At 38.5% G+C, this 24,030-nt stretch overlaps 1 protein-coding gene across 2 annotated transcripts in view; it reads right to left on the reverse strand.

The window, feature by feature from the left end:
• LOC131431342 (AN1-type zinc finger protein 6) overlaps positions 1 to 22,546 on the reverse strand; it is an 84,384-nt gene extending 61,838 nt beyond the window's left edge. Inside the window, exons 1-3 of one of the 2 annotated variants that reach the window (XM_058596997.1) lie at positions 22,386 to 22,546; positions 19,160 to 19,572; positions 5,896 to 5,942 (exon numbers count right to left, since the gene is read on the reverse strand). The gene's annotated coding sequence lies outside the window, so the exon portion shown is untranslated. The remainder of the gene's footprint in view (positions 1 to 5,895; positions 5,943 to 19,159; positions 19,573 to 22,385) is intronic. The other variant, XM_058597013.1, reaches the window with a different exon arrangement.
• Between the last annotated feature and the right edge of the window lie 1,484 nt (positions 22,547 to 24,030).

A 24,030-nucleotide genomic window follows, 5' to 3' on the forward strand; every position in this document is an offset into this window, starting at 1 on the left:
CAATTGATACCAGAACATAAACAATATTCATTCGTCATCATCTAGTAGTGCGTACCCTTGCGAAGATGACAGGAACATACATCAAATAATTAATTCCAGTAACAGTCATGAAACTTTGAACAAAATTTCAAATTAAAAAAGTTATTTGTATTGCTCGGGGGAGATACCAATTCGAGTCAAGACTAAGGAATATCATACCTAAATATCTCGAGAAAAGCTATGTCTAGAAAAAAAGTCACAAAGAGCAAATTTAGTGCCTTTGATCCGTAGAAATGTATTCTAGTTTTTTTCTCATAATTCTTCTTCCGAGTAACAACGATTTAAAGAAAGTGCATGTAGAAAAATACATTCGTCCTCTTTTCAAATTAATCTTGAATAGAATTGATCTTTTGATATATTAAAAAATAAACGGTTTGCCATTCTCAAGACCTGCGCAAAGTTTCGTCCAACTATCGGAACTAGTTGATCGTAATTTTGCCATAATTTTCTGTAGTTAATTTCTGGAATTGGTTAGACGGAAAAATGACAGTAAGCCAAATGAATTGAGCCTCCTATTGCCATACCAAGTCATCGATTTAATTTCTTCTCTATTTATTGTTGATTAATGATGAATGAGATTTCATATGAGTAGTGAAAAAAAAAACACTGCAAGGGACCACCCTATGGGGTTGTTCGTAATGTTGAAGTAGGATTAAACAACTATTGTCAAAATCGTTCCTAACTTTTGAATATTTAGGAAGCATAAAAAGCAGTTTTTTGTGTTCCATAGAAACTTATTTTTGCCTATGCCAAAATTTTCTCAAAAATGTTTTATTTTTGAATTTTGGATGCCCTGAAGAGCACCGTTAAGTTTGATGGAATTGATAAAAAATGCTGATCTTGTTCATCCAGCACTCTATGATCGAAATTATCCTGCTATGTTCTCTAATACGAAGAAACAGCGGAATTGATAGAAAAATGTCTCTCGTTTCTATGAAAACCGTTATCTCCTGTATGGCGCGAACGGTGCATAAAATGAACCCACAGCAGGTACATATACTGGTGTGCACAGTGAACTTTTCTGTGGCACTATCGAACTGAACAGAGTGCAACTCGGTTCGACAGTGATTCTTGTTTTGTGCGTGGGATTTTCTTAAATGAAGAGTGTAATTCAAATGGAATCAATTGAAGAGCGGAATTCAAATAAAATTCGTAAACTTATAGACACGAAACTGTTGTCGCTTTTACGAAATCCATGATAATGCCTTGGAAATCAGGGAAAATTAGGCATTGCTCGTTATTAATTGAAACTTCCACCTTCGATTATTTAAAATATATATGTGAAGAAATTGAGACAAAATATGTGCTTTTTGCACAAACCAACGAACCCCGAAATGTGCACATTCTGCGACGGCCAGTAATAAGCCGTCACTCGTTTACGGCTGAGAAGTCAGAAATAATATTGCACCTGTGCAATATTAAGTGTTGCATAAATTGTGCAAACTTTGCAACTGTTAGTCGGAGATGCAAGTTCAATTAGAACTGCTTTAATGAAGGCGAAACGCGAAAAAATTGAAACAAAATATGCCTTTTTTTCACTAAAAAACAAACCCCTAAATGTTAAAATATATAATTGGGTCTACTAGAATCGATGCGTAACCATATTTTTAAGCAGTAGGTGTAATGAAATCGAAAATTTGTTCAACATTGGTTGGACTAAAGAAGTTCAAAACCTGAACGTTGTTTGTACGGTTTGTTTTTGTATTTACAATTCGAACCCCTGTATTAAAAAAGTTGTATCGCGAATATTTGACGCAGTTTTCCTACGTGAAAATATACTGAGACTGAGACTTATATACTGGAAGACTTTAGGCAGCTTCCCGGAATTTTAGCTGGCATGCAATGAAACGGCATAGAGGAGCATCTCGGGACGAAAAATCAATATGGAAAGCTATATGTAATAATTTTTTTTTTATTTAAAATATGTTTTTTATTCAGGCCTATTTGCGTACAAGCTTTACGTGGCCGAATTAGCCGATTTTTTAAATAAACAATTTTTCGAGGTGGATCTCGTTGTCACTCTTTTTCTAGGAGGAGAAGAGCTTCCATTTTCCTCCTGCGAGGGTTGAGGGGCACTTTGTTCGTGGCTCGTCTCGTCCTCCATTGCCGCATCGATGGTTTTGTTGTTGATTTCAGTCTTCTTTTCGTTTTCCTTGTTGTTCGCAGTCTTGAGCTCGTTGCTAGTTGCTGTAGGAGCGCCTTGTTGTACATTGGTTGCAGTTGTTGGTTGGTTTGATGGTGAAACAGGAGTACTACGCTCACTAGTTTTCGTTGTTGAACGGTTGACCTTGTCTTTTGTTGAAGATGTTCTTTTCGCAGTTTCAGTGCAAGGTTTACCGTAGTGTGCAGGTTGTTCACAAAACTGACATGTAACCAGTTGATTTTCATACGTAATCAGCGTTTTACACGGATGTTTCCCGTCTTGATTACAAATGATGTAGGATGGAATTGCTTTACGTAGTTGCATACGTACCACTCGCACGCCATTCCGGATACCCGGAAAAAAATTCCGCCATACTTCCCTTTCGATGGAAAGAACTTCACCGTACTGCGACATACTTTCCCGAACATACTCATCGGTGGACTGCGGGGGAAGGTCATGCACGCGTACTTGTATGGCATTGTCCACCATGTGCACAGGAATTTTGTATTTAATGTTGTCACACTCAACGCTGTGCACCTCGTTGTTAACCGAAGCGAATGCAATTGCATCGCTTTCACATTTAAACATAATGTACACACAGTTAGACGCCTTGTTGAATTGAATCTCACTTACATTATTAGCGTCTAGATGCATTCGTTCTTTAAGTAAGATTTCAATTTCATTTGCTGCTGGTCTAACTTTGCAACGCTTGAAATCTATACAAATTGAATTTGGCCTTGTTGCCCAAGTTTCAGGCTTTGTTAAATCGTATTTGACCATTTCGTACACTCTATTGTTCACTGCACTGTATTGTCTTTGTTTCTTTTGCTTCGACCGCAAACGATTTTCGACTGTGTTGGCTGAGATGCGAGCTCAAACTGATATGTAATAATTTGTTTTAGTCTTGTTAAGACGTAGAGCTATCTTGAGCTAGTTTTAAATTTGATCAGTATCTGACGAGGAAAACTGATTGAAAAAATGACATGCGAATACAACTTTTTAATGAAAATGTTTCCGCAGAGACGGGAGTCGAACCAGTAGCTAGTTCCTAACCGTGCAAAGTGTTCTTCCGATTGAACTATCCTGCATATGAAAACACATGAAGAGACAGCCCAATTGACTAGAAGAAGCAAGCATGGTTCGCTTTACTTGGCTACCAAAACCTTCAATTATAGTCCTATCCCACAGGCAGCAAAAGTGACAAAAACAAAGGTTCAGCATATGACAGCAAAGCAGACTAGTAATGCGGTGTGTGTTATTTTTCTGTTGAATGTGTTTCCATAGAGATATGACTATAATTGAATGCTGTGGCGACCGAATAAAGCAAAGCATGCTTGGTTATTCTAAACAAATAGGCTATCGCTTCATGTGTTTTCATATGCAGGTTAGCTTAATTGGCAAAACAATTCCCATGGTTAGGGACTAGCTACGGGTTCGAGTCCCGTCTCTGCGGTAACATTTTCGCGGCTTTCATTACATAGTTTCATTCGCATGTAATTTTTCCAATTTGTTTTCTCCGTCAGATACTGATTAAATTAAAAGCAATATGGAGCTGTTGCCGAGCGAACCACAGCTTAATCACTAGCGGAACGGTGAATAAAGACATATATCGTGAAGAATGCCTGGAAAAGCGATTGTTACCATTCCTACGCAGTAATGACGCTTCCTCGCTATACTGATCGGATTTGGCATCTTGTCACTACGCCAAATATGTTTTGAATTGGTATAAAGCGAATGGAGTCCATGTTGTACCGAAAGAGGCGAATCCACCTAACTGCCCGGAATTGCGATCTATCGAGCGGTATTGGGCTCTCGTGAAGGCTCAATATAAACAACAAATTACGACAATACAAAAATTTCGCGAATCTTGGACAAAAGCAGCTAAATCGGAAGCAGACCCTAACGACAGGAGTAAACTCAAAACTACGTAGTTTCATCATGTAGCCCAAGTAACTGTAATCAGATTGCACAATTAAATGAACAAAAAATACAAAATTGTCCAGATTTTTTCGCTAACAAGCCTTATGCAAAAAAGAACCCGTAGATTCGGAGGTCATTCTGAACCTTTAGGTAAGGGTTAAGGCCAAGGTTCGCCCATTCGAATATAACAGCGAAATAAAATAAATGAATGAAGCCAAAATTAAATTTTTTTGTACTCCCTGAGAAAAAAGACTCTAGATCTAGATTCGGTCAACCGCCTTCAACGATGAGCTCCTTATTCTTTGGCTAGGACAATGTTGCAAATATTCTTCGTGTAACTAATTCATTCACGCATCCTTGCTGTGATTATACTGCCTTCGAATATGCCAGTCTCGAACAACGTTGAACTATTCACTGCTCGAAAGAGAGAAGGTTGCAAAAGGAATAAGCAATAATCGTAGAGAACCCGAATATACTAATCCATTCTTCGCTGCTGGTATACATCGTGCATGTTCGTTTTATACATTCGTTTGTCATTCGTTCATTTATTTTATTCTTCGAATTGGTTCGAATAGCGTCACGGCGAAGATCGTTGGTTTCCATTCTTCGCGAAGCATTTTTCATCTAATAAATTCATCATATCTCGTTCGATAGCAGTAATGGGAGAATGCTGGAATATGGTTCATCACATACACATAAGACTATGGTAATAGTGCGGGGGGAAACATCTTAATTTGCATGTTTCAAAGACGATCATCGCGAATTAGGTTTGGCGATGATCGCTGTATGAATATTCGTTCGATATTCGCGTTAAGTCATTCGGGGGTATGTCCAATGCGAATAACAACTGCAAGGAATAGATATTCGTGCAAGTAACGAAGCAGCGTCGGCTTCGTTCGCGCCCGAATAGACGGACAAGTCCGAATACCAGAACGATTATCGAACAAAGGCGAAGGAAAGCGAGCGATGATCATAGACATTCGTTGTATTTTTGATATTCGAGCAACATTGGGCTAGGATAACCTACAATCGACAACCATCATAAACATAGATGGACATAAATATCGAACATTTGTGTTATCGAAACAGCATTGGATGCCATGCCATATGTCTTCACGCTAAAATGGGTACCCTCCTCCTCCTCCTCCTCCTCTTCTTCGAGCGAAACAGTTATGTTAGCTTGAAAAAACTATATGCCATAAATATTTAATCTTGAATTTCTAGGTTTTATTGCTCTCGATGGTGAACCAATTGCACACGCCAGACTTTATTTGTCTGTTTCCATTCAACGAGCTCGCACAAGCTGCGCAGTAATTGAGGTGGCATTCCACCGTACGACCTTACTCAATATGTTTTCCGAACTAGTTTACTCGTGCATCATCACCAAGGAAGTACACCGTATACGTACATAAATACACACATCGAACAGACCATAAAGACCTTCTACGACGTACAAGTTAAGCGGCTTCTCTATTGTGTCCCATCAACTCGGGTTGCCGTATTATGATAGGTAAAAATAATAACCGACACGTGCCCGGGCACGACTGGCTGCTGATAAGATTGTAGGACAGTCACAATATTCAAGCATTCAATGCTTGAAAATTCGTAAGCTAATGTGACGTCTCGAAATTTTTAATTATTCGTGTCGGTTTTGAATCGTTTTCTGTTTTTCATCCGTAAGCGTGCGCCGTCGTCTAATGGCTGAAGACAACTTTATAGTCTAATCGCCAATTGTCTCACCGAGTCATTGCACAGCTGAAATCAAACGAAACTTTGTCACTGCTAGTACTTACCGTTATATGAAATTTTAGAGTATATCCAAATTCTTTTTCGTCAATATCTGAAACAGGAAAGAGAACAAAAAAAAAACGAGATTGGGTTAGTCAAACTTTTGATTACTTTTCTTAGATAAGCAAAGAACATTCACGATATCGCCCCCCAATGGCGAAACGCCGTCCGAATCCATCAAAATCAAGTTTCATGTCCAATTTAAATCATCGCACGTTGAACGACCACTCAGGTGCGGCCTCTGTTTCCCATCCAAACTCCATCTGTCGCGTTCCCACTCAGCCACGCTCAGTTCAGGTTTTCAAATCGATGGTGGTGTTGGTTAAACAATATTTCATTTCCGCCTGTTTGACGAGAGCTGATGTCGATTATGGTTATGGTGGCTGCTGGGTGGCGGCAGTGAGTGAAGCACACTACCATATCCAGAACTGCTCGTCCGCAAACAAAGAACCAAACATCGAAGTGTTGCGCACTGTTCTGTCACTTCCTAGTAGCGTGTGACGTGACGCTTTTTCTATTGACGCATCTCCATCTTGTAATATAGTCTACGAAAAAAAAAAAACGCTCAGTCGACGCTGGTACCGTTGTTTGTTTTCCTCGCAGCAGGTCCCGTGTCCTCCCCGCCCATGATCGGGGGCCGACCCGCCACTACGGGTAGCGCAACGAACTTTGAAGGACCAAATAATTACCGGCAGAACGAGAAAAAGGCCCGCGCGTATTGCTCTTTGTACTACGCTCCGGTACATGGCTGTGGTGATAGAATGAATATCACCTCGTGATCGCTCGTCGTTCCTCCGATGGACAATATGGGAAGATGGATGACCACCGCCATAGAAAACGTACAACAGATGATTTACCGCAATCAGAGCGAATACAGTGCGCGGCAGCATATGATGAATGTCGTTTAATAGCTTGATCACGGGACTGGCTTGGATGGAGCAGAATTAGAAGGAACGGCTTTTATACAACTTTATACTGTCGCGATACATTCTCGCGTTTCTGCACCGCCATCGTACCAGGTGTAACATCGAGGAGGAGAAGAACTTCAATTAATTTATTCGTACACCTGGAAGACTAGACCGTCGTCGTCGTCTCAACTAGTTACTAAAATATACGTGAGAATCGTGCTCGAAGAGACATTGAATTACTGGTTTGCACTACCGGATGGCAGGCATGTCGCGAAACAGCTTAGCACCGACCGGTTCAATATTTGTCAACCGACTTTCATTCGGAGCTGGGCAGTGTGGCGTTGCTTAGCCGTCCTAGAAAATGGCACAGTTCAAACAGGCTTACGCGGGATCCTGTTTGCGTTCGGAAACAGGTCGACAATCGGCAGGGGGGGCATTTGAAAAAACAAAATCGCATAAATCGAAGTGAGACATTTTTCGACAGTTTCGCCCCCATTCTACATTCTAATCTATATAATAAATGTATCATTGATTTATAGGTCATTATAAACGAGAGTGGGAGCTTTCGGTTCACATACATTGCATACCGAAGGCTATTTCGCCCATTTGAACACAGTCAACGAAGAGAGACCCCGTTCATCAATCACGTAGACTAATTTTTGGTACTTTTTGATCTTTTCTGTCCCCCTCACAGATTTTCGTCGGAATCAAAAAATGTATGTGTGTATGTGTGAATGTGACAAATAATGTCACTGAATGAACCAATTTTCACAAACTCAGATTGAAATGAAAGGTTCTATGGTCCCATAAGCTGCTATTGAAGTATATCTCGATCCGACTTCCGGTTCCGGAATTACAGAGTAATATGTAGAAAATTTATGAGACAACTTGGAGTAGGTAATGTCAGAGACATAGCCGCGAGATTGACGTAGGACTGCATTCGAGATGTGTATTTCACGCAAAATCAGCCACCCAAATTTTTTTTTTCATCTAACTATTTTTTTCGGTAAAGAACTCGAAAATATTCGACACGTTTTTTTTTTTAATTTCAATATGGTACGTGGAATTTTCGAGATATGTTTTTTTAAGTTTCGCGTTTTGAAAAAAGAACCTTTTTTCACAGCCTATACTGTAAAATCTAATAAAGATACAAAAAATCATCCAAACAACGTTTATAGTTTATTTAATGAATAAGTTTAAAATTATTCTCTCTTATTTCTGGCTTTCAGAAGAGTAAATTCTCTGCGATATTAAACACTTTCAGGATATTTTTCTCGAACGCGAAGTAGCCAAATGCTAGCTTTATTTGCGCTCGTTTGGTGCGAATTTCGCACTGCGAAAAGTGCATCAAGCTAGTCGAATTATTCTAGATTTCCACTAAACTGATGACCTCCGTAGCCTCCTATTTGCAAAGAAGTAATCTTAATAGTTCTGTAGACACCATTCAGAGCCATAAGAACGGCTAATTTTGTGTAATGTTCCCCATCGTTATCTTTTTCTCCAAACGACCAGCAGCTGGATGACGCAATCGCTCGAACTGCTCACAATGCCGACTGAGTTAATACTAAACAAATTTTGGTTAGGAGCTTACTGTGTACATGATTTCCTTCGTAACCTTTTTCACAACGGTCACAAAAATAGAAACATACAGAATTTTGATGACGATTTTATCATTTCCGATTTTCATATTTCATTGAAAGAAACTATCAAAATGCTGTATTCATTTCTGGCATTCAGACAAGCCAAATTGTTGAACTTTAAACGATATTAAACACTTCGAACATTTTTCTCAAACACGAAGCAGCCAAATGATTGCTTTATTTGCGCTCGTTTGTTGCGAATTTCACACTGCGACAAGTGCATCAAGTTAGTCAAATTATTCCAGATTTGCACTAAACTGGTAATTTTACCTCTGACATTCAAAGAAGTAACCTTAATAGTTCTTGGATAGCACTTAGATCCATTAGAACAGCTAAATTTCATTCCCCATCGTTATCTTTTTCTGCAATGCAAACGACCAGCAGCTGGATGACACAATCGCTCGAACTGCTCACATTGGCGACTGATTTAATACTAAGTCAATTTTGATTAAGAGCTTTCTTTTTACGTGATTTCCTTTGTCCAAACGGCTACAACATAGCAACATACAAATGATAGCTTTATTTGCGCTCGTTTGGTACGAATTTCACACTGCGACAATTGCATCAAGTTAGTCAAATTTTTCTAGATTTGCACTAAACTGATAATTTTTATTTCTGATTTACAAAGAATTAATATTAATAGTTCCTTAGATAACATTTAGAACCATTAGAACAGCTGATTTTGCATAATGGCTTTCCATCGTTGTCCACTTTTCGTTTTCTTTTTCTCCAATGCAAACGACCAGCAGCTGGATGACGCAATCGCTCTTGTTTGAAGCGAAACTCACACTGCGAACATCCTACTGCAGATATGCTCACAGAAGAACTATTTGTTGTTTATCTGCGTTTAGGCTTGAGGAACGGAACCTCATATTCGCCATTGACAGAAGCACCAGTTGAATAATGCCGGGTATAGTTCCATTGTCTTGAGGTAGATGGAGGTCTGCACATTCGATGTGTCTCCGTTCATGGATTATCATAGACTGAAGCTAGCAAACGTGCAACAACAGGGTCTATTTATAGATTCTTTTGATTTTGATTATTTGTATTTGGACTTATTTTAACACACTTTAAATAATGTTTACGTAATAAACTTGGTATTAACATGGTCTTACAGCTTCTTCCATTCGTTTCGTGAAAGAATCAGAAAAAAATACTCAAACAAGGAAAAGTTATTAAGAAATAAAATCTGGAATAATTTCGTTACACTTTCGTGTTGTGCAATTTTGAAAATGCACCCAAGTGAGCATAGTAAAGAAAGACGTAATCCTACGTCAAAATGCGCATTCGATTTTCTCGGAAATTTTTTTAACCGATTTTCTAGCAACGATTAAACTGATATTCAAATTCAAGCTGTCGTTGTCTTAAGAGATACTGTGCGATTTTGTCCAAATCCGATTTCCGGTTCCGAAATTATAGGGCGATGAGTGTCAGAACTTTCAAGCCGTCATACAAAATGTCGATGCAAAACCGGTACGCATCGGTACGTGCTGATAGGAAAGTAGAAAACACTACCGTCTTTGTGAACGAAGCACATAGCGTGCTTTGTTCAATATCGTATAGCATGTACGTGAGGACGAAAAGAGACTGAAAACTTACAACGTTTTCAAAACAAATTAATCGGTTGTGATTACAAATGATTATGTTAATGATAGTTTGAAAAGCATTACTACCCATTCAACGTGAATCTCTTACAACAGTAACAACATCAGAGGTTTTCGTTTGGTTTCTTTTTCGTTTAATTGACTCAATCGAAATATTGAATGAGAGGTGAATTAACCAGCTTTAATTCAAACGAAGTATTTGTCTCTATAATGAACAAAAGAAGCAAGCAAAAATAAATGCGTTGTGTCAGTTGTTGTCAGTTATACCATTATATCTAAGGAACCGGAAGCGACAGTCAATTGATCTTCGAGCTTGATTCACATCCCAGAAGTAAATTTCAAACCAGCTTGATTCATATCTCAAGAGTAGGAAGTCGAGTTTGCTTGTCCACCAACTAACAAGACTTCATTTTGAAGACTGTAACTTTTTACTAGCGTCACTCATGTGAAGTCGGATCCAGCTAAAATTGAATAGAATTTGATAGGACCAAAGGGCCTTTGATTTGAACATGGCTTGCGTAAATCGGTATAGTTCGGTTTGAAAACTACCTCTGGAACCGAAAACCGGCGACAGATTCAGGCTAATATTCAACTAACAAGATTTGCATAGCACATCCTTAAATTGGCTTTAGAGCCTAGACTTAGCTTAAATGTACCAAATTCAAAGTTTAACCAAAGACGACTGTGAAAAGCAAAGAGCTAAGAAAAAACATATTAAGAAGACTGTTTTCACAAAGATTCTTCACACCCTTTGCCCTTTGATTGTTCAAATACAAAGTGTAATCTTCCGTTTACGGTTCCTTACCTTACGACGATCGTGAAGGCGCTGATGCAATCCCAACCCCAAAGCAGTCAAAATGCATGTTTGGTAACCAGCAACAGTGTACCGACTTGACGTTTTAATTGGATATACTCGAGTTATTGCATTGTCAGACCCCTCGCATGAGCCAAGACAGCGCACACTGTCATTTGCCAACACCAGCGAATGTGAAACGAAAATTTACAATACTGCCCCGCGGACACCACACTCTATCCTGCCGATTTTCCGTTCGCAGTCGCCTCGCGGAACCACGGCACAATCGGAACAGAAATAAAACCAAAACAACCCGATTTCGCGAAGACTCGACGTTGCTTCCTTGGCCTTCACGTTCTTCAAGTCGTTCGCTCTCTCTCGCTCTCTCTTTTTCTATTCACCGCCTTGTGCCGCACCGGATAGCCACTTCCGACCAGCTTCGTCTCTGTCGTCGTCGGTGGGGCGGCCGTTGAGAACCTGTGCAAAATGTAAATTGCAAATAAATGTGTTTCTTGGTACGTAACCAAGTGGATAATCCACGCGAAAGCGAGCGCTCGGCGAGACGGGGAACGAAGGAACTCTGTCTGTTTCGGCTAATTCCAGATCCAGAGTTCAGTCCGTCTTAGCGTATTCCGAGTGGGATTCTCGTGTGTCCGTGCACGTACATGCTGCAGCAATTCACGCTAGGTTTCTTCGGGTATGTATTTTATTCCCATTTCTTTCAAGTGTTCCTTCCCAGCCATCGTCCCCCCACATCCTATTCCGGTCGACCCGGTTAGCAAGCACGCATTCCTACCTACGAACCGACCGCCACCAGTACGACTCAAGCATTTTGCAAAGTTTCGCTCGTATCGGGAAGCAGTTTTTACGGTGCTCAAAGGCCAATCATCTCCGGTCTCTTGTCGGTTGAACTGGAACAGAGAATCGACTCACGAGTGGACTGAGAAGTGATGAACACAATTCGGTGGCGTAGCCCGAAGGGGGGGGGGGGGGGGGGGGGGGGGGGATTGTTGAATGGTTTGCATTTGCATTTCAGTCTTCGATCAATCTATTTAGAATAAAGATTAAATTCGCAAGAAATTAGATACAATGATTTGTTTGTCATTTTCTATCAGTTGAACTTTCAGCAACAGTTGATCGTCAAAAGGTGAGGTAATCTAGTGCTCACAAGTTCCTAGCTCATGCCTCACCGTATGTCCATGATGATATTTGAACAATAGAACGGTATCAATTGGGCGCTATCGTCATCTGTGTTAGTAGCAGAATGAGAGGGTACGAATTGGTTCGTGAAACGAAACAATACAAACTAAATACGCTCAAATCTTTTTTGGTGGGGGTGATACGAAGAAATCGTAATAAAAAACCACCATAATTTTGCAAATTCGCATAATAGAACTTCAAAACCAAACCAATTTTTTTGCCAGATGTCCCAGAAATTTATGAAACATCGAGATCTGGTGTTATCTCGAAAAGGAAAATATTTTGAAAAAATATCGCAGTTGGGACTTTTGTTTTGACATCCGAAATCGAAAATTTTGTTTAAATACAAAATGTTTAGCAATGCATGAAACAAAAAAAAATCGAATCCGAGAATTTTTTCCAAACCAAAACACGACCCGTATCTTATACCGAATAAAAATCTTTACCCGTATGCTATTCTCTCTGATGACACAACGTTTTCGGCGTAGGTTTGAATCAAGCGTGCTTGGTTGGGAAACGGTCAAACATCTGATAAAAGTGATTGTTCAAAGAAAACGGATTTGTTTGCTTGGAGCTTACGAATATTTCTTTATCTAACGCATACGGGTTGTAAAATTTACGTATAGAGATTCGGGTCCAATTTTTCGAAAACTTATCCGAACACTAACAGAAAGGGTTCGGTTTGATTCTTTTAAGCGAGTCGTATTCGGGACTGGAAAAAAATCGGGGATTTTTTTTAATCCCCCATACGATTCGGGTTCCAAAAATCGCACTATCTCTAATGGACATTAATGAAGCAGTTGTTAAGAAATAACATTACTCTGCATCTGCATGAGGCCCAGATATCCAGAAGTTTATGTCAGTCTCAACACGACCGAGTAACGTTGAAAGCTAATAATTTTTTTCAGTGTAGGTTCGAATCAAGCGTGCTTGGTTGGGAAACAATACCGGTTTCATTCAGCGACCTTTCAAACATCTGATAAAAGTGATTGTTGCGGTTTTGCTTCCTTTCTCAAAAAGATGTTTGGACCTGACAAGAGAAATTGGTTACTTCATGAGAACAATTATACACAGCATAGAAGGCGCTTATGTCACTCATGGACGGACGAAACAGAATGTCCAACTTAGACGAATTCTCCCAATCTTCCATCATATCTGTTTACAAATTGAAGTAGCAATCACGAGAAACTGCCAACAAACTACGCTGAAAATCTTGTTCAAAGCGTGCCTCTAAAGGGTGTCAATGACTACATAGTCATTTGCCTATCTGTGCGTACAGTGAACAATGCCCACGGTAGGCAATACGCCTTTTTAATAGACCTATTGTATTGTGTTGATTGAAGGAAATATTTGACTATTGTGTGGTAATTCAAAGAAAAATGAACGAACAAATGTTCATTGCGAAGAACAGAGTAATAGGTCTAGTATACTAGCTGATAAGATTTTTTCTCGGGTGATTTGTGCGTGTCTTCAGCGTCGTGTATAAAAACCGGAACCGAAGCTCGTATTTGGATAAAATTCAATGGCGTTTTATAGTATCATAAGAAAACCTAAGATTGTAGAAATCGGTTGTGCGGTTCTTTAGTGCACTTTTCTCACTCTTTCGCACATATTACCCCGTAACTCCGGAATAGGAAGTCAGATCCAAATAAAATTTAATAGCAACTTGAATAAAAAGCAATGGCAAACAGTAGAACCGTTATTCACCGTTTTATTTTACAGTTTTATTCATTCGCGATGCGTATCAACTGAAGAAATATATTTTTCGAAATCGTCAATCGTGTATTTTCAGTTTAGTCACTGTATTTTACATTCCAATTTTACTGTTATATTGTTTAGGTCTTGGAAACAGTTCATTTTGATATTACTCTACCCATGCGGGTAATAATTTTAGTTATTCAGTTTAGTTTTGTTTTATTTTGTTTCACATTCAATTTTTATCCGGTCTTTGCACTTGAATCATGTTTTGAATATTATAAAATATCTAAACAAATTTTATCTCTGCTGATAGAACTTCACCTCAAATATATAGTTCAAGCAATTAGCAAAAGGTCACGACTTGTAGCGTCACGTTGCCAACACGGATGCTGTGTCTATCTGCTACTGATTGACTTAAGCTTTCTAAGACAAATATCCATCTTCGATCGCAGCATTCATCTGAGATTTCCACAGAATCAATCAAGTGTAAATTAAATTGGTGTCCTGAACAGGCTCCTCATCTTCTGACAAACGACGAATCAAGAGTACACAAGTGAAATGGTCAAACGTGAAGCAACCCATCCAATCAAGGGCTATCGACCGTCATGTTGTTCTACATATAGGTGGCAACATAGTAGAAATCAGTGCGATGTAAACAGTACGGATTTTAAAATTTACTAGTAATATATTGAAATGTTTCTTCTTTGTTTCCCCAATTTCCACTAATCGAGATTATCTAGTGCTAGTGTATATTTGCTTTACCTAGCAGATACTTTATCTTGGCCCCGATGTTCGCAATCGCATTATGTTTGTCTCTCTACATACTACAAAACAGCCCTCTGGCACCCGCAGGGGTTTTATTGCATGTTCTTTCCATTATTAATGGCATGAAATGAATGCAAGTTTCTCTGCAGCGCAGCGAGCAACTTTGGATACCCACCCAAAAGCGGGGCCAGAGGGTGATTTGGCGGGCTACAAGAAGTGATAATCTCGTTGATATGACTTATACTGAAAATTAAAGGCGAAACGATGATTTCCATTTCTTCACGTTCACGTCTACTGTGTCTGCATATTCGCGCGCCAGGCCCTGGTGGAATTCGTCGTTGTGAGCGTGTGTTGTGTGTGTGTTTGAATGTACGCAATTGTTCGCCTGTTCTCACTGCGATTGGCACTTAAGACGTACTTGCTGCGTCTAGGGGCGACTCCTTAGACTTCGGATGCAAAGCAGGCACGTTTACTGTTTGCTGCATCAACACGTGAGCAACCTGCTGATTTCGCTGGCAACAATTCACGTGTCCGGTTTTATTGTCGTTGGATGTGAAAATGGGTTTCGGGCGAGGAAGGAAAGTTATGTATTACGTCCGGTTGGTTGGTTTCCTTGAATGCGACATTTCGAAGATCCCTTTCTAAAGATGCCGACATATGGTTTGATTGTTTTTATCAGAAGGAGTGAAGCATCACTAGAAAATCTTCAATCGAAGAATCACCAATATCAATTTTTTAACGATCAATAGGAATACAAAATATTGATTTTATATCACCATTTATTCCAGGAGCTGGAGTTTACTGAGAATTGATAGTATCTAGTATCTTTCCCCGGGCAGGACCAGCCTAGATGCCATGTGGAACTCGGCGGTGAAAAAATATAACCAAAAGTAGATCCACTGGGTTCCTGCTTCCATGTCGTAAAAGACCACAAATGCAAAAGGTTTCCCTTTTCCTACTTTCAGTAACCAGGTTTTTTATTTCTATGTAGATTATAATTTTAACCAAACTAAAACTTTGTCCGAAGAAATGTTTTTATCTATTCTTAATTTTGTATTGCTTCGAGCTCTTCAGAATAGTTTGATCTGAAAAAAAAAAAATGTTTTCCTTTTTTCAAGTTATTTCTCGTTCTTCGACACTATAGGTGGTGATGAGCTGAATTTATACGCGTCCCTCATCGTGGTGATGCGATAACGGTGCTTTCATTGAAAAAGTTTAGTGAATTTAGTTTTCTAATTTATATTCTAAGCCATCTGGATGGTGGTGAGCCCAATTTGTTCACCTCTCTTGTCACTGTTTAGCATATGGTGATTCGTCAACAATAAAATTGATCCAATAGAATAATGTGCGTAATTTCATTGATTGAGCACAAATTTTTCTACTAAACAAGCAGCTTAAATGCTCTGTTTAGTGTTTGTATGACCAACTAGAAAAAATCGGTTCGAGAGGATTCGATTAGGATGTGAACAGTTGAGCTTGAGCGACCACCCCTGGTTGACCTTCGACTGGCAAATCATCCTTCAATGTACATATTCTGCTAACCCCAGAGTTACTTGATCAGTACCGGTGCCAGCCAGGCCCGAACGTAGATCGACTAAGAAATGGGAAAGGATGATAGTCCAACGCTTGTTGAAGTTCTTATTCATGGGAACTGAAGGAATATTTTAAATACTATCGCGTAACGAATAAAAGCTTTTCTAAATGAAATTTCATGCTACAAAGTGAACGAGTGAATAGGAATTAGACAAAATTGTAACGTTGAAAAAAAATCTGATAACTGAAAGAAAAAAGAAAACCCCGGAAATGGTCCCTTTTTACGACATGGAAGCTGGAACCCAGTGGATCTATTCTTGGTTAGGGTTTTTTTTTTTCTACCGGATTCTACACGGTATCTAGGCTGGTCCTGTCCGAAGAAAGATAATAGGTACTATCAATCTTCTAGTGAACCCCAGCTCCTTGCTAGGATGTATAGTATTAAGTACATACATGTATCTGTTGGATTATTGTAATCTGTTGATATAAACGATGAGGAGGTTTTATGCCTGCTGGAGTGAGAGATTGTTATATTTCAGCTCCATTGGGCATTTTCCTGCTCCAAATAAATAAATAAATAAGCAGTTACAGAGCATAAAATTTCACTGTAGGAAAAACCGAGGATCACTCAACTAGAGCGATCTTTATTCGTACTCGAAAGCGAATATTCAGAAATAAATTCTAAGTATCGTTTTATTTCATCATTGTCACCTCAGTTTAGGACTAGCTGCTCTTCAATAACCTCCATATTTTTGCTCTCGATAACCGACTGCCTAGAGATTAAGGGAAGAAAGTGGGTGGGTAATGACAGAGCCACAACTGTATGAATACGAATAAAACTAACACGTATCTTCAGACTTCTCAATATCCAAAATCGTTCTCATAAGTTGATATTTTGTGTGAATTGTGCAAGGTTCTTAACACACAAATTAATAAGATAGTCACAAGAGAGTAATAAATTGTTCACCTGCAGAAGTACACACGTTACAACTTACAATAATTCATGAGATTTCCTCTTCAATACTCGTTGATATACAACATTTTAGAAAACTATAATTTCGAGTTTAAAGATTTATAAATTTTAGTTGGTTTGACATAAAATAGACATATCTAAGTTCAGTTTTTTTAGTTTTGAGTTATTTGTAGTAATTTCATACTATTGAAAATTTCATCGTGAATTGCTGATCATATTTCCGATGATATGAAGAAAAATTATGTTGTTGGATTAAGTACAACAAGGGGTTCTCACGATTGAGTTCGACTCTCTTTTGTACGGGGTAATTTTAGTAAACTAAATCGTATTCACGACAAAAAGCGAATTGGTAATGTATGAATTGAATTCCAGAACTAAATTGAGAATTTAGAACAGACTCTGAATCCAAGTTCCATATGTAAGCCCAAGATGACTTTCGGAAATCTCAAGTCCCAATGTAGATCTTTTTCAAAAATTTTTTTGTTGAGATAAAACAAGATCTCGATGGTTCATGAATTTATAAACACATTTCGCAACAAAAACTTATCTATAGTTTGTTTTTCAACGCGGACTTCTGTTGTTCCGTAGCTTTTTTGTGCGGTACGTGTTCCCTGCGTCAAAAAAGACTTCAGTGTAGAACAGTGTTATTGTATGGATTACTCGACCTTCAAATAACGATTTAAGATAAAATCGAATACATTATCCTAACTTCGGCTCCCTATCGGTCTAGAGTACGAGGGAAAAATAGTAGAATTTAAATGCAATCATTTGGCTGATTTTTGTCTTATGAAGCATTTTACTAAGACGCTGAAACGAAGAAACTATTTCTTCGTACTTCAACTTCGTATCAGTGAGATTCCTAATGTTCGTTTCAGGTTAAAGACTGTCCCAGAAAGTATGAACGCAACCAAAAACCGCTGCCATTTCGCAATGGTTCAGAATCTGTCAATTTTTATTTTCAGCAGAACTACGTCGAAAAATTGTGTACAAATGGTGCACAGAACGCGGACTGTCACTGAGAAAGATAGCAAAAATAGAAAGATTAAGTGAAAAAGCCGTGCGAAATGCATTCAAGAAGGTCGGTGAGGATAACACCTTTGAGGATAAACCGAAAACGGGTCGCAAAAAAAGGCCTTGCTAAACCTCAGTTGGATAAACGTATAATGAAGGCGTTCGAGCAAAAGAAGGAGCTTTCTGTTCGGAATGTGGCCAAAAAAGTGGGCACTTCGAAGTCAAATGTTCTTCGTGCTAAAGAACGTTTCAATCTTCGAACCTATAAGAAGCAGAAACAAACGTAGTCCAAAACAAGAAGCATCGATCAGGCCGAGGGTTCGCAAGCTGTACAATACGATTCTTGCTGGAAATTTGAACTGCATAATCATGGACGACGAAACCTACGTGAAACTCGATTACAAATCCTTGCCGGTGCGAGAAGGGCAAGTGTTGAACCAGTCCGAGACATCGGTTGAAGTCGAAAAATTTGGTAAGAAAGCTATGGTCTGGCAAGCAATTTTTAGCTGCGTTAAGATTTCGAAACCCTTCATCACCACTGCTTCAATGAACAGCGAAATATACATCAAGGAATGATCCTGTTGTCTTCTGACCAGATCTTGTTTCTTGCCACTACTCGAAATCAACGGTAGAATGGTATACTACCAAAGATGTCACTTTCGTCCCACCAAACTGCCCACAACATCGACCAATTGAGGAATTTCGGGCATTAACGAAGGCACATCTTAGGAAACATGTCTCGGCAGTCGAAACCATTCAACAGTTCGAAAAAGATTGGAAAAAAGTGTCAAAACTTGTCGCCAAGAAGTCTGTACGGAATTTAATGAGGAACATTTGCAAGAAGGTGCGCTAGCTAGTCTACAATGGCTAAGTAGCAAATGTTGAGAATAATATTCTGTTGTTGTAGTCTAATATTATTAGTATATCGAATAAAATTTTAATATCTAACACTTGTGAATTATTTACAGCGAAATCAAAGTGCGTCCATACTTTCTGGGATAGTCTTTAGGTTTGGTTTTAGCATCCAGCCACGGTTATCTTCCTGCCAATCATATCAACCCAGAGTCATATTCCTACAAGTTCCCATATTTCGTTGAATTCAATCAACCTATCGACATTATCGCAATAAATTGTAATAACTTACCATTCAACCTAAAATAATGTCCACCTTAGATTGAATGAAAAACTATTCCTGCTATTGTCGTAGCTACACTATTAAGAATCTTTTCACAATTCACGATTCGTTTTCTGTATTTTTTCAGGCAATTCAGTCGTAATCAACAGCTAGTGCTCGACTTGCTGGATAATATTACCGATTTGTTTCACCGAAAAAGTACTCACTACTCGCGGTACACCGGATTTCGCGCAAGAAAACTTTTTTCGAATGTCCAACCGATAGTCACACACGCACACACGTACGCACACGCGTTCTTCGATGGTGCTTCGATTCGAAATGTCAAACTTGTTCAACGAACTGTCAGTACGATTGCCACCCGATTGTTCACCACCTCCACCGCTTTTGAGTTTTTTCCGATGGTGAGTCTAAAGAGGGTGAGGCTGTAACGGGAAGAGAATAGAAAAATGATAAAGTTTTACAACTAATATCACAGAAATTTTAACGACAATCACAGGGAAATTTCGAAATCACAAGTGTTTGAGCTATTGATTTGGTATAGGGAAAACAAAATTTCAAAATTTCGCGTTTTGTTTCCTGAATAACGACCGAAAAGCCACCTGTCAATATTCTATTAGTAATCACAGTAACCGAAAAAAAGATGTTCTTTTTTGTTTGATGTTAAAATTTGTACTCTTTTAGTCATAGTTCACCTGGTCATTGATCAAAATTGAAGAAAAATGGCAGACATTTCCGGTACATTGTATAATGTTATAAGTAACGTAACCGACAAACCGCACTCTTCACAATTCGCACAATCTTCTCGTAGATGTCTCATCGGATTTCGTCAAATTCAGGCTTGTTTACATACTACTATAAGGCCATTGATCAAGTTCGAAAGTATCATAGCGAAAAATGCCGGTTCCGGTGACAGACAGATGACGTCACTAATTGACAATTTATCTTGCGCACAAAATTTCTTGATAATAATAGGTTAGTGATTGTTCTTTAAGTTTGGAAAATTAGAAACAAGGAGCCAAAATAATTTCGTATGTTGACAAAAAATTGTCTTTTAATAAAAAAATTTGCTTTATCCACCTAGCAGTCAGATAATAAAGTCTGTTTTGTAGGTTTGTTTTTTTTTCAATAGAGATTACTCTATTGTCTGAAAGTTGTTTCGACAGTGTAAAGTGACGTTCCTACTCAGTATTGTTTGGCAAATCACAATGAATAAATTAACTGTAAAACAACGCTTTCAAATCGTGGAAATTTATTTTCAAAATCAGTGTTCAATTAAAACTGTTTATAGCGCAAACTTCTCTTCAGTGATGGGCGTATTTTTGGTTGAATGGATACGCCAAAAAGTAAAATTGCCGTATTTCGAGCAAAGATAATCCACACGCCGTTTAAGAATTATCGATGCATCCCGATAAATGTGCTGTTTGGTCTATAAACTGGTGGAATAATTGACCCTTTATTCTTTAAAAATGAGCAACGACGATGCGTTACCGTGAATGAAAATCGATACAGAACTATGATCAATCAATTTTTTTGCCAAATCTTTAAGATATGGATCTGAACGAAATGTGCTTTCTACAGGATGGTGCCACTTGTCATACTGCGGCCGAAACAATCGACTTATTAGAAGAAAATTTCATCGAAAACATTATTTCTGAGAAATGGACCAGTGAATTGGTCTCCGCGTTCGTGTGATTTGACGGTGTTCGATTTTTTTTGTGGGAATACGTGAAGTCATTGATTTATGTGGATAAATCAGCAACAATTGATGCTTTGGAAACCAATATTTAACGTTTCAATGCTGAAATATGCCCTCAAATGTTTGAAAAAGTGGTCGAAAAATTCTCTTGAATATATTCGAATGACACGAAAGTTTCGTTTTTTCGGTGGTTGTAGTTAGACAGTTTCAATTGAAAATGTATGTGTTATCATTTTGAGTTTTAAGAAAATGCAGAATTTTCAGTATAAGGTTCAACATCACAGTTGAAAATTGTTACCAAAAAGGAACCGTGCTGAAAGTAAATCGAGCCCAAATACTATGCATGAAATCGCTATATAAAAAAAATCCAGTGTACGTGAAAGACTGTTCTTTAGAGACTTGGGCAAATGATCTTCATCAAAACACTAAGAATTACATTCGAAAAGGTGCGAGCCGTCAAAATTGTTTCCGTCGAAAGGAAATATAAAATAAAACACAAGGCAACTGTGCTACAACTACTCCAACACAAACAACAGTAGAATCAATAAGTACATCAAAAACTCCATACAACCACGTTTCCGATAGCAGCGATAACAGCGACAAGTCGATGGGCATAAGCACGATCAGTGAAGCAATCAAACCCCAACCCTATTGTTATAAGTCTCTCTTCTTCTCTCTGCTCAGAGTCTGAATTTTGAAAACAGTAAAATCTCAATTTGCATATTGAAGAAATTTATCATATAAAACTACTAATTAAAGGCGAAGCGATGAGACGATCGTCACTCATGTCAAAAATCAGTCGATTCAAAATTCAATCAGGATCTGTTTGCGAAGTGGTTCATAAAACGGATTTTTTGTAAGTACAATGTTTCAACGGCAACGGCAATAAGAATAGGCCCCTGATTGCCTTTAGAGTCCTCTTGCAATTTCCTCCATGGACGCAAACGATAATTCACCTGTTATATCTTTTTGAGTGCGGGCTGTTCCATCCCCAACTTCCCTACCACAGTTCGTCGGATAAACCCACCTAGATTAAACAGGAAACAGAAATAATCCAACACACATTCAGCTCAACTTTTTGCTGCTGCTGCTGTTGCTCCATGCACACATTATAGGTACGTTTGTATCCACATAGACTGACAGTACTGGTTTGCGTGTTCTGCTTCTTCGTCTCCCTTGCATTTTCATTTTCATTACCATTTCGACTCGATTGCATAAATGCGAGAAAAAGAGTATCACAAACAAAGGTGTCGTCATATTAGCACCTGATTGCGTCTCCAACATACGGTCGCAGAAAACAAATTAACCAATCTTGCCACCCATGAATAACGTTTACCAGCAATTAGAATTTCATTTCGATCGGACTTGGGTTGGAGCTGCAACTCTTCTACAATATCGTAAAAACGATCGCCGCCATGTTTGAAATTTTGCCCGTGGACCGTGGAGAAAATGGAAGCCCATTTTTTCGTAGTCCCTGGCGGAGCACTAGCGCAACGGGGTTTGGCCAACGGAACGTTTAAAATCGAGGCAATCACTCACCTGTTCCGACACTACGGACCGGATAGCAGCAAATCGTTGCGGATTAGACTTTTCAGTCGATTGATAAACTACGATCCAAAAACGCAAAATTACTGATGACACGGCAAACACCCGTACAGAAACCACTTTCCGTCCCACATCGAAGGAAAACCGAGAGCTATTTGACTTTTCTCTTTTGTGCTGGCTCTGCGTACAGGCGCTGACTTTTGCGTGATAATACGAGTCAGATTCTCTCTGGGAGGCTCCCGACAATTTTACATCCCTTTCTTACACCCACCATGATCCGTTCAGTATACTTCATTCGCACGTATTTTAGAGAAAACAAATCACGAAAGAGCGAGTGAAGGTAAAGACTGATGACAGTCATGGCGTCTGATCGTCAGGGTTGTATTTTCAATTGAAAGAATATAAGACAAAACCGACATTTCATAAGCTCACATAAACCAATGAGAATTTTCCTTTGTTTACCTTCTCTTCTGATAACAACTCCTTAATTATAAAGCTTATTTACAAAATAGATTAAAAGACAACAGTAACTATTTGTAATTTTCAATTTCTTTGAATCCCTTTTGAAATGTCGAAACACTGATTAAATTGACATTTCTGTATGAAATGTTCAAAACGACGAATGAAACAACGTCAGATTCTCTTTGTTTACTTTCTCATTCGATTATTAAGGTACTGTTAGAAATCCTTCACTCCAATTATTTACCGATAGTAATAACTAAAGCTATCATCTTTGAAGTCACGGCGTAAGAAGCTACTCAAACTGAAGAAATTACCGAAAAAATCAGGAATGTTTCGCAATAATCGAAAGAGAAAGTAAACAAAGAGAATCTCTCATTGTTACATTCGTCGTTTTGAACATTTTATACGGATTTATAATATAATATTGATATAAAAAAAATGGTACCAACATGTGATTAGGGCATATCGTGTGATAGGCCCTTGCGAGTGTTACAAAATATAATGCTCATTGCTCGGCTCTATAGTGTACACAATAATCGATATATTATCGTAGACGGAAACCCTATCTTCGAAAAGATGTACAATTAGCTTGAATTCTATAATAAGGTTGTTCACAACGCTGTATTATTTCATATGAGCTGATCTATTGTTAATCTGCGATTGAAAAAAGTTTATTTGTTTGTTTAGTTCTGATTTGAAACATCACAGTGAAAAGACACAACACCAATGTTTTTTTCATAAACTATCGAACTATATATATTTGCTATTGGGAATGATGTGTTAAACACGCCTCGGTCGATTCAACACATACACTTCATATGGAATAACATATCAAGTTTTATGGCGTTTTCATTTTTAATTTGCACTACACCGGTGCAGTGCTACACTGAGGCATGAATAAACAAACAAAAATGACGAAAACATAAACAGTAACCATTGACTACAATAAACGATTCCATTGCACAGAGCTACACCAAACTTTTGATGAGTGCTACACCAGTGGTATCGGTGCAGAAAAAGTGTAGCACTGGTGTAGTGCAATTGGCAAAAACGAACGGTTATTAAAATTATTAGCTTTCTGCACAATACTCAAATGATTTTCGAATTTAAAACTACGCTACGCATGATTCAACCTTCGCAATTCTTATCAGTTATTCAGAAATAAAACATGATGCAC

Source organism: Malaya genurostris, chromosome 1 (genome assembly GCF_030247185.1).
Source record: "Malaya genurostris strain Urasoe2022 chromosome 1, Malgen_1.1, whole genome shotgun sequence".
Taxonomy (NCBI): domain Eukaryota; kingdom Metazoa; phylum Arthropoda; class Insecta; order Diptera; family Culicidae; genus Malaya; species Malaya genurostris.